A 13,489-nucleotide genomic window follows, 5' to 3' on the forward strand; every position below is an offset into this window, starting at 1 on the left:
GGAACCCTCTTGCACTGTTGGTGGGAATGCAAATTGGTGCAGCCGCTCTGGAAAGCAGTGTGGAGGTTCCTCAGAAAATTAAAAATAGACCTATCCTATGACCCAGCAATAGCACTGCTAGGAATTTATCTAAGGGATACAGGAGTACTGATGCATAGGGGTACTTGTACCCCAATGTTTATAGCAGCACTCTCAACAATAGCCAAATTATGGAAAGAGCCTAAATGTCCATCAACTGATGAATGGATAAAGAAATTGTGGTTTATATACACAATGGAATACTACGTGGCAATGAGAAAGAATGAAATATGGCCTTTTGTAGCAACGTGGATGGAACTGGAGAGTGTGATGCTAAGTGAAATAAGGCATACAGAGAAAGACAGATACCATATGGCTTCACTCTTATGTGGATCCTGAGAAACGTAACAGAAACCCATGGGGGAGGGGAAGGAAAAAAAAAAAAAAAGAGGTTAGAGTGGGAGAGAGCCAAAGCATAAGAGACTGTTAAAAACTGAGAACAAACTGAGGGTTGATGGGGGGTGGGAGGGAGGGGAGGTTGGGTGATGGGTATTGAGGAGGGCACCTTTTGGGATGAGCACTGGGTGTTGTATGGAAACCAATTTGACAATAAATTTCATATATTAAAAAAAAAAAAAAAACGAAAAAGGAACCTTTTTGAAAAAGCATAAGCATCTTTTTTTTTTTTTTTTTTTTTTCCAAATAGTGCACCCAGGGACACAAATCAGAAAAGCCAAGTGTGCTGACTGGAAATGGACTGAGCACAACTCATTGTTCTAACTAAGGAGACTAAGGAGAACAACTTGAAAGGGGCTGGAAGTGGTAGACATGAAAGATAGCCATGCTGAGGGCAGGAAGTGAGCACCCACCTCCCCTACAGAAGGCTTGGCATTCTACCTGGAGCCTGTGGGTCCCAGAGCAAGCCAGGGAGGTGGGGTCCTCCTGTGGAGTCATAGGTTTGCCCTGCACTTGACAACCCCTGATGGCAGTCTGGAGTGGGGACTAGCCCAGCACCCTTCCCAAGGCACATATCAGCAGCTAACCCCCTACTCTTCTCCCAAGTCGGCCGGGGCGCCATCCGGGCATATCCAATATCCCAGACAACGGAGTGGGGGCTTGTATGGAAGTTTCACTTTGGTTCCTCAGGAGAGCTTCAGGCTATGTGGATATACCCCACTTCCCTCAGAACCTAGACTTTCACACTCACACATCTTTTCTCTGAATTTTAATATTTCCCCCGAGGCAGTAAATGCTACACACCTGGTGAGGCCTGAACATCCATATTTCTAAACGGTGTCTAGATGATTCTGACATGTCGCTAGGTTCAGGGGTTTCTGATGTCCTTGAAATGTACCCTTATCAGGTAACTGCCCTTCAACAATTGCAGAGGCCAGAACAAAACTAAACTTTATATTCTTTACAACATAAAGGAAAACTCAGGGTTGGCTCATTTGGGATATTTTGGTTTATAAGCAAAAGAAAACCTGACCCAAACTGATTTAAGCAAAAAGGGGAAATAATAAACTCATGTAATTGGCAAATCTGGGATGGTTTGCCTTCAGATCTGGCTTGATCCAGGACTCGAAAGAGATCACAGGGATCCATCACTTCCTCTGGTTTAGCTCCATTACCTGGCTGCCCAAAATGGCCACCTGAGGGATTTAGACTTCTCTTCGGGCCACAATAATTCCAGACCACATGTCCTCCCACTACACCGTTCTAGTGCTCAACTGCCACATAACAAATTATCCCTAAACTTAATGGCTTAAACCAGCTAGTCTATTATAGCTCACAATTTTGTAGGTTAGGTGTTTAGGAATAGCTCGGCTAGGCAGTTCCTCTCTTCATGGGACTCCAACGGGTGTCACTTGGTGGCATTCAATTGGTGGCTCGTCCACTCTAGAATTGTGCTCACATGCTGGGCCCTTGAGCAGGAGCATGTGGCAGGCTGGGCTCACCTGGGCCCTCCCCTCTCCGGTAGCCTCAGGGCCCCTTTCACGGTCTCTCCAGCAGGACTGTCAGGTGTCTCGTAAAGTGGCTCCGCACACCCATGAGCAACACAGAAGCTGGTAGTCCTCTTCAAGGCCAGACTTGGAATGGATATAGCACCCCTTGCACCGTTCTCCATTGCAAAACAATCACACGTCATCTCAGATTCAAGAAGAGGGGAAACAAATCCTACCTAACAAAGGAAGGAATAACAAAAACTGTATGGGGTGTCTTTAAACCACCACCCCTACAGGCCCAGTGGCAAAGACTGAATCTACGTTCCAGAACCCCTAGCAAAAGCCCTGAGATTAATCTGTGGTCAAACTGGCTTGGGGAACGCACCCGTGCCTGAACCAATCTCTCTGACAAGGAGCGTGGGAAATTTTGATTGGAGCTGGGTGCAGAAATAATTTTAGCCAATATTATGGCTAAGAAATCCTATAGGGAGGGAATGGTGGTGCATGGGTCCTGGGCAGGGATGTTAGTTTGGAGTAACCTAAGGAGCGGACCTGAACAAGGTCTTGGATGCAGGTGCTTTATTTGGGAAGGAACCCCAGGGAGCAAGAGTGAGGAAGTAGTGGGAAGGAGACAAGAGGGAGGAAAAGCCAATGTAAGAGCGTTGTGAGCAATGAGGCTTGATTCTTCCTACTCTGAGATGCCCACAGAACATGTTCCAAACCTGACCACCTGAAGGACAGCAGGCTGGGACATTGTTCCACCAGTTCCCTTTCTTTAGTGGTTAAAGGCTGCTCCTGGGGGCATCTCCAAATGCACCTTGCAGACTGAACTTGCAGGAGCAGAGCAGGCTCCCAAGGCTTCAGAGAAGGTCCCAAGGCAGAAAAGGATGTGAGCTTGACCTTCTCATGGTGCAAGATGAGTCTAGCCTGTATGGAAACGTGTTCCCAGAGCTGATGCTGAAATCCAGAGGGCCAGGGATGTGACTCTAGGTACCAAAAGTATCTGTCACAGGAGCCAACCAACAAATGGCTCCCGCAGGGTCAGAGCCAAAGTCACTTTGCCAAATGGCTCCAAGGAGCACTTCTGCAGCTGATGTGCTGGGCATCCAGGGAGCCCCTCCTGTATAGCAGATCAGTGCAGGACATCTTCCCTTTAGGCCTGTCAGTGGCACCAGCCAACACCACCAGAACACACCTGTGGCCAATCGAAGGTGGGTTCCCTGGCACTCGTTGCAACAAGGGAGACCACCCACCATAATGAACCGTGTAGGAGGTTGTCCAAAGAGGCTTATGAGAGCAGATCTTGGATTAGGTGGTTCGAGGAAGTTCCAGGATGTATGTCTTGCTCTAGACTGGATGCTGTCAGCAAATGGGGCAATTTTATGGTTGAGCATCTTTTATATAGAAGGAGATGGGAGGCACAGAGTGGGGCTAAAGCTGTAGTTGATCAACAACCATTCATGCTTTCCAGGGAGAGGAAGCTATTTGGTCATTTTTGTAGTTTGCCCAATGTTTTTGCTTTTGTCTTTTCACATGATGACAGCGTGGCTTTGTTCTGTCTCACTCCATTGTGGTCACAAGTAACTTTGTCTAATGCTGGTGTTCTGTGAAATGCTGTGTTAAGTAGGGAGGGAACTCTGCAGCCCAGGTATGGGTACCAGGCCAAGTGGCTGGTGCCTTTTTCTTTCTTGGGTCTCATATGATACAGGCTGTGTTGCCCTCATGAGAGTGACAGGTGCCCTCGTTAGCCCAGTGCAACGAGGCTGTAAGCAGAATCAGCTCATGAAGTACATGGTTCAGAAGAGTAGGCACAGATCAGGAGGGCTCTTCTGTCTCTTGAAAAGCTCTAAGGGTGCCTGGAGATGTATGAGTAGATTTTCTCTACCTCTTCAGTGACTCACAACCGTGATGTCCATGGTTGAACCTCAGAAGTAGGGAGGGCCCACCGATCCATTTCCTGCCATTTGTTTGCAGGTGACAAAACATGATGGCGACAGCTCAGATAACCTTCCCGGCCACACAATACTTAATCTAAATGGAGCCAGGCTGTCACGGAGGAGAGTGACAGGCATTGCATGTTGCAGACTGCTGTTGGCTGAAACCATCACAGGAGTGCTTTAAATGGGACTTGGAGCCTGTAGGGCAGTTTCTGAAGCAAGGTTTGTGCATGACCACTATTTTGACCAATGACAATAGTGGCCCAGGCTGGAGGACAGCCAGGCATTTTAATGCCCTTGGGCAAATCAAAGGTTTAAGGAAGTCAGCACAGTTGGGGTACCCGGCAGGGAAAATTACATGTTCCAAAAGAGGATCAGACTCCTTGATCCCCAAATCAGCCTCACCATTGCCACTTAAACTATGCGAAGTCAAAGAAGGACCTCATCAGAATTTCTGGAAGCTCAACATTTTTCTTCCCATGCTTAAAACTGGGGTTCTGCACAGGGGCTAGCATGAGCCAGAGACAACCTCATCTGGCCAGCAGCACCTCACCCAACTTGGGGTTATGCAACTTCTGACTACAAAGTTCAGTAAGGTGCTGTTGGAGACACCTCTGGTGCCAGCTTCACATGCCGTCAGACCACTTCTGCTTTCAGCCACGGCTGCTGGACAGCTCTATGCAGCTCTGATTCCCTTAACCCCATGCTAAGGGTCTTCTGCACCGCCCCCCCCCCCCCCCCGCGCCCCCACCGGATCTTCTATGAAAACAGAGTTGTTCACAGAGCCAGGGAGCAAGCCCCTTGACTTGCTGGGAAAGTTAACACTCCCAAGGCAATGCTTAGTCATTGCAGGGATAGGAACCAGTGGGTAGAAGCTCCAGTCTCTACTTTTTCAGCAGATAATTCTAGGAGGCATTCTGTATACTTCTCAGAAGGGCCTAGCAGAATCAACCTGCAACTTTGAGAACATGCCCTTATATTGGCTTTTCCTTCTTTCCCGTCTCACTTCCTCATTTCCCCAGGCCTACTTCCCAGTTTCATCTCCCACATCAACCAACTGCACCCAATCCTTGTGCCAGGCTCTGCTTTCAGAAGAATCCTCACAAAACCATGCACAAACACAGTCTTCCTTTATTACAGGGGTTTTCCAGACAAACACAGCTGGTGCCAAGTACATTTGTTCTCCAACTCAGGGCTGCAGAATTAGAACAGAGCCCAGACATCCAGATGCCTCTGAGAATCCTACCTCAGGGCCCTAGGCCCCACTATAGGGCTGGTCCTACATCCTAACGTAATCAAGAAATTCTTTTCCTTTTTTTTTTTTTTTTTTTGGATGGGTCAGCCTTTCTATCAGGAACCTTTAATGGCAAGTGACATAAATGCACTTAAATGAGCTTAGTCTTACAGAGGCAGGGAGATTAGTAGGAGAATATTGAAGTATCTCATGTAATTGAAGGAAGGGCTGGATAACAGGGGAGCATGACACTGGCTTCTTTTTTTGTTTGTTTTTTTGTTTATTTATTTTGAGAGAGAGAGAGAGAGAGAGAGGGAGAGAGAAAGGGAGGGAGAGAGAGAGCGTGCCCAGACGGTGAGCAAGGTGGAGGGGGAGCACAGGAGAGTGGCAGAATCCCAAGCAGCCTCTGCACTGTCAGCACAGAGCCCGGCACGGGGCCCGAGCTCACAAACTGTGAGATCATGACCTGAGCCAAAATCAGGAGTCGAATGCTTAACTGACTGAGGCACTCAGGCTCCCCATGACCCTGGCTTCTTTACCTGGCTGGAGAAGATGGCCCCCCAAAACTCAGAAGGCCCATATTAAAGAAGACAAACGCATATACAAATATCATGTGAATGGGTTCCTGTAAGCTTCAGGAAAAAGTTGTTCACTGATTAATTCAAGTACCAAAACATATCTTCAATATGGTATGTGGTTACTAGGTATTTATTGAATGGATGAGTGAGTGAATGAATGAATGAATGAAGAGAAGGTGGGAAAGAGAGGAGGTAGAGATGAAGGAAGGAGGTTTGGGAGGAAATGAGGATGAAATTACCTAGTTCCCAGCTTTGGACAGTCCCTGCTCTTTCCAGGGGTCATGACTGGTGATATTGTCCCAGCGGAACTCCACTCAGAAGGCTGCTCTGGCTCCCCATTGCCTATGACAAAAAACTGACCTGCTTAATATTCCATGCTATTTGCCCACAGCCCAGCCCTAACCACCTCTCTCACACACACCCTCCACTCAGGGCACACTGGCCTACAAACCCCATCCTGAGGGAGTTGTCCTGAGCCAGCATCACTGGCTGGTGATTTTCATCATTCCAAGTTTACAGAGGGAGAAACTGGCTTGCCCAAGATCACAAAACTAACAAAGGATTCAAATCCAGAAACACCAGATCTCAATGCCCTCGCTTTCTTCTGGGTTGGGCTGTGGCAGTCCTGACAAGGGAACTTGCGCCATCTGGTGGCAGGATTAGAATAGGCACCAGGTCAGTGGACATCAAGCTGTTGAAGCTGCAAGCTACCTGTCCCTAAAACAGTTTGTGAAACCTGGTGAAGCAAACAGGTTCATCTGTGTCCCACCCTCACCCCAACCTCATGGCCAAAAAAAAAAAGTCAGCAAAATCCAATGCCACCTTAATACCAAAAAAGAACAAATAGTGCCAGGAGATTTCAGGAAAGTTAAAAACCCCTGGGCTGCTGAGCGTGCCCTGATGGGGTGAAGTGATTCAGAGAGAGGAAACTCCTATTTCCTTTTAAGCATCACCACACTTTTGAGTAGCTCAAAAGTCGTTCACCCACTGAAGATTCCAGCTACCATTTTATTTATTTTTCTTTTCTTTTTTTGGGATACTCTTATTCTTCATCATCTATTTCACCCATTTCCCCACCCACCTCCCCTCTAGTAACCATGTTTGTTCTCTTTAGTTAAGTCTGTTTCTTGATTTGTCTTTTTCTTTGTTCATTTGGTTCTTAAATTCCACATATGAGTGGAATCATACGGTATTTGTCTTTCTCTGACCAATTTCACTTACCATTATACCCTTTAGACCTATCCATGTTGTTGCAAATGGTAAGATTTCATTCTCTTAAAAAAAAAAAAAAGTTTATTTAATTATTTTGAGAGAGAGAACATGAGCAGGGGAGGGGCAGAGAGAGAGAGGGAGAGAGAGAGAATCCCAAGCAGGTTCCACGCTGTCAACACAGAGCCCAACGCAGTGCTCGAACCCATGAACCATGAGATCATGACGTGGGTCGAAATCAAGAGTTGGACACTTAACCGACTGAGCCACCCGGGTGCTCCATAGATTTCATTCTTCTTTTACATCCAGCTACCATTTTAAACATCCATTTTTAAGTGTATATTATGGGAAAGATGACATGAACACAAGCATCAGCCAAGGGTTGCTGTAAGTATCTAATCTTTAATTTGGAAACCTCTATTATGGGACTTAGCACATTTCATTGTAATTGCAGATTTGAGAAACAAATAAACAACTTTTCTTTGGCCACAAGTGTGAATTCTACCCCCACCCCTGTCCACCCCCAAGCTCCCCCCCTCTCCCGTCACAACCAACTTCAGCGCCTAGCATGTTGAATAATGAGAAAGTGCAGATCACACTATTCTGTGAGGAGACCTTGGGGCAGGATCATGCAGACTCTACCACAGGCTGGCAACCATACTGTCAATGTGTAAGTTTCAAAAAGTTAAAAAAAAAAAAAATATATGACCCTCATTCAAATTAGAGTAAGCATGTGCCAAAGGTTTATTTAACTCATTAATGAGGGAATCAGCAGAATGATAAACTTGGGTCAAAGAATAGCAGGGGCTGGCATAATCAGAGGAAGAAAGGATATCGAAACGAAACGCTAAATTAGATTAAGTCTTACAGGACAATGAAACCTTTGGGAGTTCTATTTTCTGGTGGATAGAATTTATTTTGCATCTGTACGAGGAAAAAAAAAACCATTTAGAAGTGACCACTCTTTCACAAATTAACATCCAATCTCATGGACTCTGAGCCCTAATCAATAATAAATAGTAAGCCAGAGGCACGTTTCTATAGATATTTAGATTATTCTTGAGTAGGTCTTGTTGGATAATGCCCCAGGGTGATACTGGAAGGACATACAGCCATCCTTTTGCCTTATTTACAGGTTTTAGATGATCTCTCAGCAGAACTGTTGGACTAGTCCTGAGATGTTTCCAGAACAATGTGGAATCCTCATGCTGCAGGGATTCTCAGAAAGCACCTAACACCTTCAATTTTGTAGATGAGGAATTTGAGGATAAGAAGATCTGTCGCCAGAGAACTGGTGCCGTGCTAGGGGAGTCCAGTCTAGAGCCCCTCTTCCTCACACAGGGCTGTGGGTTCCCTGGGGCTCCCAGATATCCAACCCTTGCAGACTTCCAGAAATGTCCCCTCAATGTCATTTGACAACCCTAACCTGCCCTCCCTCATTCTCTGCCCCTCCACACACACCTGGTGCCTCTGATAAGGGGCCATAAGGCAAGCTGAGGGTCAAGCACAAGTGAGAACACCCCTCCCTCCACCAGGGGGGGGGGATCTGTGTGATATTCCTCAGGCACCCCTGGCTGCCCAAGAACAAAGGAAAGGACAGAAAACAAATGGGTAAACGATAGTCTCCATCAGTTTACAAATATCTCAATAGACTCATCTCCAGAACTCTTTACTCTCTTAAGGATCAATGCTTTGCTAGAGGGCGAAACAACCTCAGCTTGACAACAGCTATGCCTCCAGTAAGCTGTAAATTCTCTTTAGCATATGGAAATCCCTTTAAGAAACTTCCTCTTGACTTTACCCCTCCCCCCCAACTCCACAGAATGTAAGCATTCACTGCACAACCCCAGTGCAGCTCTTTCTGCCCACGGGTTCTGTCCCCGTGCTTTAATAAAATCACCTTTTTGCACCAAAGACGTCTTCAAGCATTCTTTTTGGCCGTCAGCTCCGAATCCCACCATCACTCCAAAACTGCATCACTCTGGTCCCATCGCCGACTTCCCTATACCCCCAGGGGTGTCCAGGTAGCTCATAGCCTCTTTCACCTTCCAGCTGCCCTCTCCTCAGTCCTGCCGAAACTGTCAAAAGACAAAAGGGTAAAATCATGACCCTCATACAGATGTAAAAAATGAATATGTTAAAGATTTTATTTAACTAATAGGGAACTATTTTATTTAACTAATGGGAGACTAGGAGACGTTATAGCCAGTTCAAAAGAGAATCCAAGGAAGAGGCATGTTTATAGATGAGGAGTATTTCAATGAGTATGTAAATGAGGGGAAAACCTGTTTTTTTATATGGTGGGAGGGCAGACAATTGAACCTTTACTGGGCAGCACAGAACCTACATGCCTGCAGGCAAGAGCGATCTGGTGGCTGTAGTTCAGAGTTGCAAAATAGCTCAAAGACAATGAGAGGCTAGACTCAGGAGACCTGCAAGGGTGGCCTCTAGACAAAGCAGTTTTCTATTGAAATAAAATGTTTTCTCTATACCAGGAATATAGAAGCCCCTAACCATCTCCCTGGCCCCTCCAAATTTCCAAGGCTTCCCTTGACCCGAATCTGCTGCCCCCGTCCCCATCCTGAACAAGCACTGTTTTAATACTGAAGATGTACCTTGTGCCCGCAAGACCCAGCTAGAGGGGGGACACCTCCCACAGTACGGGGGGGGGGGGTGCTCCTGGGAACCATGTGGCCTGTGTGTGTAGCAGTGAGGCCTCCAGCTCATCTGTGAGCAGCGGGGGATGGGGGTGGGGGGTTATTTGGGTAATTATAACTCTCCAACCCAGTCATTAACTATCTGCCCACCCACTGCTCCATTCCCCACCCTGCTGTAGTCCTATTGATGAGGAGAACAAAGGCAAAAGAAATGTAGATAAAATTAAACGTCCTTATTTTGCAGCCCATTGAGAAATACCTGAGACAGGACTAGTGTGAGGTTCGTCAAAGAACCCACTACTATCTTCAGGTTAATGTTTCGCTAGAGGCAAAAAACAACCTTAGTTTGACAATAGCCAGACCTCCAGGATCCTGTACGTCTTCTTTAACATATGCAAATCCTTTTGGAAACTTCCTTTATTTCTACCCAGCCCCTCACCCTAAAGAAAAGTATACAGTCAATCGCTCCCCACAATCACATTGCCCACAGGTCCTGTCTCCCTGCTTCAATAAAAACACTTTTTTGCACCAAAAATGTCTCAAGTATTCTTTCTTGACTGTTTACTCCTGGCCAATGTCACATCACTATCTTTCCTGTTTTCATGACAATAGACCCCCTTAACCATGGGGGATACATTCCAACACCCCCAGTGGATGCCTGACCCTGCGAATAGTACTGAACCCTACATATGTCGTTTTTCTCCATGCATACACAGCTATTGATGAGGTTTTGGAATGGAGGGGGTCCGGAGCTGACAGCCAAGAAAGAATTCTTGGGATGCTTTTGGTTAAAAAAAAAAAGGTGATTTTTATTACAGTGCCAAGGGACAGGACCCATGGGCAGAAAGAGCTGCACTGGGGTCGTGATGAGTGAAAGGTTATATACTGTGGAGCTGGGGAAGGTAAAGACAAAAGGGAGGTTTCCAAAAGGACTTTCATATACTAAACAGGACTCAGAAGAGGGGCGCCTGGGTGGCTTAGTCAGTTAAGCAACAACTCTTGGTTTCAGCCCAGGTCATGAGCTCATCGTTTGTGAGTTCAAGACCTGCGTCAGGCTCTCTACTGGCAGCTCAGAGCCTGGAGCGTGCTTTGGATTCTGTGTCTCCCTCTCTCTCTCTCTCTCTCTGCTCTCCCTTGCTTGTGCTCTGTCTCTCTCTCCCTCTCAAAAAAAAAATTTTTTTTTTAAATTTTACCTACCGTATCCTTCTTGCCTTTGTTCCCCAGGTCACTATGGAGGGGAGGGTGACGTCAGTTCTCCAGGAAACTGAGTCTATAGGTTTCTGGAGATTAGGCTATTGATAAGATTGCCTTTTTCTTGTAATTTACTAAAACATTTGTAAACTGATGGAGACTCACGTCCTGCAGGACTGTGGTCTTTATCACAGTTTTCCCCTTTCCTTTGTTCCTGGGCAGCCAGGAGTGCCTGAGGGATGTCATATATATCCCACTTAGAAGAGGGGGCGGTTTGTGGGATGTCAGCTTGCCTTAAGCTCCCTCATCACCTGTGACCGACTTTCATTTATAAATTAAGCGCAGTAAGAGATTAACAAAAATAACTAGTAATAAAATAGGGCAATTACAACAATACACTGTAATAAAGGTTATGTGAATGTAGTCTCTCTCATTCAAAATATTTTACTGTATTGTACTCACTCTCCTTTTTGTGATAACGTGAGATGACAAAATGCTTATGTGACGAGACAGAGTGAGGGGAAAGTTCTCCAAAAGTGTGTACATGTGCAAAGCAGTTGCCAAATATTCTATACTGTCACAAAGTTAGGAATCCTTGAAAGAATTTTGACTGGAGTGTATGTATATAATGGTTTTGACCAAATTCTTCTTTGAAATTTCCAGCTGCCTTCCTTTTGGACCCCAGCGTAAGCTCTAGTATAATAGGGAAAGATGGGATAAAATAGGCAGAGAGGTCCCTGCGCGGGGAAAAAACACGTATTTTGGAACAATGCCAGAGCCTCTGACCCCCTCTGGTGTAAGGTCCCTCAGGTTAAGGTCCCTCTTAAGAATGTAAGACAGCACCTGCTCCCCCTTGGCTTCCCCTCAGGAATTTGACAATCAAAATACCTGACTAAAATAACTAAACCATAAATCTTATGTTAACGGAGGGACAGTACGACCAGTCTGACTCCTCACACGATGGAGTTGGGCCAATGAGGAGTGGACAACGCAGCGCCTAGAGTTGGCCGGCCAGTAAGGGCAGAACCTGAGAAGGAACGAGGGGGAAGGGAGGAGGGCTGACCAAAAGCCAGTAAAACAAAGTTCCTTGCCTACAGTCAGGGGTATTCACCTTCGAATGCCCCCTCTCTGTAAAGAGAGCTTTCCTACCATTCTTCCTTTCTGAGCTTATACTCTGACAAACTTCTGCCTGCTGCTCGTTCCGTGTCCACCTCTTCGTTCTTCGAAGCGGCGAGACAACGAACTCGCCGGGTATTGAGGTAAAAAAAAAATCCTGCAACTTTTCTTTAGGGGCTCATCCCGGGATATCAATGTCCTCTAACTGTAAGTAAAGAGCAGCCGGCACCCAGCCTTTCCTTTCTATCCTAAATAAAACTCTCAAACCAAAATAATGGGCACCCGTTAGCCAGTTAAGAATAAATAGCAGAGCTGGGTCTCCTCCCATCTGATCCCCCAACATAGTGGGCACTGTCGGTGTGATGGAGCCCCAACTGCCTTTCGAGAAGAACCCCCAGATGCGCTGGATTCAGGGGAGGCCGAACAGCAATTGTGAAGGGTCCTGACAAAGGCTACTCTTTGGTGAATGCCTGAAGGCTGTCGGTAGAACCTGATCGCTGACTGCCTGTTTGGGTGTCTGGCGAATTCTCCTCTTTCTGTCTCTAATTTGTGTTTTAACTTCAACTGCAGGATGCTAGATTTACTATATGTCTGAGAGATATATACAGGAGAGAACATACAGTACTCCTTGTACTTAATGGTGTTTGGAAAGAAAGATGGAAAGAACTGTGATTTTTACCCAAAAGATCAGGACAGCATGACCTTTTGAGTTGTTTTGCTCGAGGCCTGGTTAAAATTGCCCCTCCTTTGATCCAAAGGCTGAGAAAACGATGGCGATGACCTTGCTAGTAGCCTCCAAATGTTCCACACTTGTGTTGTTTCTCTTTAGGAATAGATGCCTGTACCATGTAAAGGATGGATAATATAGGAAGGGCTTTTACATGGGAGCCATTTTGCTACACTTAGCCCAGTGTATGCTGATTTGGAACAAACTAGATACTCTAAAATGGACGTCCACATGGCTGGAAGATATTTATGTGGGCATTGCTGAACAAGGCAGGGGAATAGACCTTGACTTTGGTCCTTTTAGCACCCCCCTCAATGGCCAACGATCGATATATAAATTACTGTTGGGCCAAAATAAAATTAGTGCATCTTTCTACAACCAGGGCAGTCTTGCTTGGTCACAGTCCATCCCCCCAAAATCCCACGGAGGGGAAATGGAGGGGTAGGAGAAATCGGGGAGGACAAGATCAGCTCTCAGAGGTAGGGTCAAGCCTGAGTAAGAGAACTACTCCCAACACCTCATGAGACCGGCAGGGCTTTTGGCTGCCAGTCGCATAGCCAGTCAAAACTCGGGGCCAGGAGATGAGGCTTCTCCTGGCCAACAATCGGGATCAAGAGGTAAGGTATCTCCTGGCCAGCTATAGGAAATTGAGATAAGGGACGCCTTTTCCTCCTTTTTCCTATAGATGGGCAATTTCCCAACCAAGGCCAATACTCCTTTGGGATACATTCTGAAAAACTGGGATGATTTTGATCCACAAACCCTGAAGAAAAAGCAACTCATTTTCTTTTGCACCGAGGCTTGGCCTCAATACAAATTGGAGGAGGAAACCTGGCCGCCAGAGGGAAGTATCAATTATAATACTATCCTACAATA

General features: G+C 46.2%; 1 long non-coding RNA gene across 1 annotated transcript in view; it reads right to left on the reverse strand.

The window, feature by feature from the left end:
- LOC122198916 overlaps positions 1 to 13,489 on the reverse strand; it is a 100,559-nt gene that overhangs the window by 78,002 nt on the left and 9,068 nt on the right. Inside the window, exon 2 of the long non-coding RNA XR_006193220.1 lies at positions 8,823 to 9,000. This is a non-coding gene — a long non-coding RNA (uncharacterized LOC122198916). The remainder of the gene's footprint in view (positions 1 to 8,822; positions 9,001 to 13,489) is intronic.

This window comes from Panthera leo, chromosome C2 (genome assembly GCF_018350215.1).
Source record: "Panthera leo isolate Ple1 chromosome C2, P.leo_Ple1_pat1.1, whole genome shotgun sequence".
NCBI classification, from domain to species: Eukaryota; Metazoa; Chordata; class Mammalia; order Carnivora; family Felidae; genus Panthera; species Panthera leo.